Genomic DNA, 1,652 nt, shown 5'->3' with positions numbered 1-1,652 from the left:
GCGGGCGTCCAGCCCCAGGCACTCTGAGGAACGGGGTGCCAGCAGGACACAGAGTGACCGCCGGAAGTGCACACAGGTCTCTGTGTGCATGTGTGATCTGTGTGTGCGTGGTTGCTGAATGTGTGTACATGTGTGGGGTGTATGTGTACATATGTGTGCACATGCGTCTGTGTTATGTGACGTGTTCGTATACATGTGAGAGCATGTGTGTTTGTTGTGTGTTATGTGCACGTGTGCATAGGTACAGGCACATGTGAAAGTATGTTAGGAGTATTGTGTGGTATGTATATGCATGTGTGTGTTCATGTGTATGCACATAAGATGTGTGCTGTGTGTATGTATTACATGGTGTGCTGATGCCTGTGCTTTATGCATTATGTGATTCATACACATAACACATACGTGTGCAAATGTCTATTTGAGCATCGTGTGATGTGTGCACATACATGCGTATGTGTAGACGTGTGTGCAGATATATGGGGCAGGTGGCGTGGTGTGTGCACATGAGTGCATGTGCGTGCACATCACGTGATGTGTGTGTAAAGATGTGTGTTGTGTGTGCATATTACACTGTGTGTGTTTACATAGGCGTACATGTACTCCTACGTGCTGCCCTCTTCGAGGACCGGTGGGGACTCCCACTGCCGTCCCAGGAGCACACCTGTCTGGCTGTCTCCCGAGGTGCTCCATGGGAAAGCCAACAGTTAGAGCAAGCATCGGAAGGCAGTGCTTGAGGTGTTTCTTGCCCAAAGACACCTTATCACCTCCCTCCCCGCACCACCCATCCTGGCCAGCCCCTCTAGATCCACGGGAGCTGGCACGAGTCCAGAAAGCTGGCCTCGCTTGTCCTGCATCGTGCCGACAGCTAGGCCACAGCGGCCCCATGTCCTCTACCCTGGCCTGCTTACCAAACGCCGCACAGGCCACCGTTGTCCTGCCACCACCCACGGGGGTGCCTCTGGTCAGCAGGACATGCACTATGTGAATGTTTAGCCTGCAGTTGGGGAAGCAGGTTATATGGTAACCAGGCCCTGGCACCTGTGGTGTGGGCCCCCAGGCCACCCTGGCAACATCACTGTCCCTCTCACGGATGGATTGTCTTCTGAGATTTGAAGTCCAGCTGATGCCAAAGTTACTTAGCATGCGGGTGTTTGCGCCCATGAACGGGCCCATCCCTACTTCCCATGGAAAAATCTGGAAGCTGAAATGCGACCGGACTCCCTGGAATCTCCGTGGGCAAAGAGTGGCTGTCCAGACCCTGTGGTGGTTGGTGCCACTGTAGGACGTCCCTGCACTGGGTGACACCCGCTTCCTGCTGCCCAGCCTTCCAGACGCCTGGCAGGGTCTCCAAGCCCAGCTTCTAGATGCTTCCATCAGATGCCATGGTCCATCCATCCTGCCAAGACAGAGGTGGCTGCTGACCAAGCCCCCAGCCCTGTGACGGTGGCCCAGATGTGTTTACAGGGAGAGCGATGGGGGAGGGGGGGTTGTCTGTGGTCTCTGGTTCCCACAATCCCATCTGCAGGTGGGCATGGCTGGGTCCCAATCTTGGCTTCTCTGGAGGTTCTTTGCCCATTGGACAGCCAGACAGTGTGTTGGTCAGGTGCCATCTGACCCAGAGGCAAGCCTGAGCCACTGCCCCACTGTGCCCC

This window comes from Tenrec ecaudatus, chromosome 2 (genome assembly GCF_050624435.1).
Source record: "Tenrec ecaudatus isolate mTenEca1 chromosome 2, mTenEca1.hap1, whole genome shotgun sequence".
NCBI lineage: Eukaryota > Metazoa > Chordata > Mammalia > Afrosoricida > Tenrecidae > Tenrec > Tenrec ecaudatus.
The sequence above is the reverse complement of the archived record's forward strand: the minus strand, read 5'-3'. Positions refer to the sequence as shown.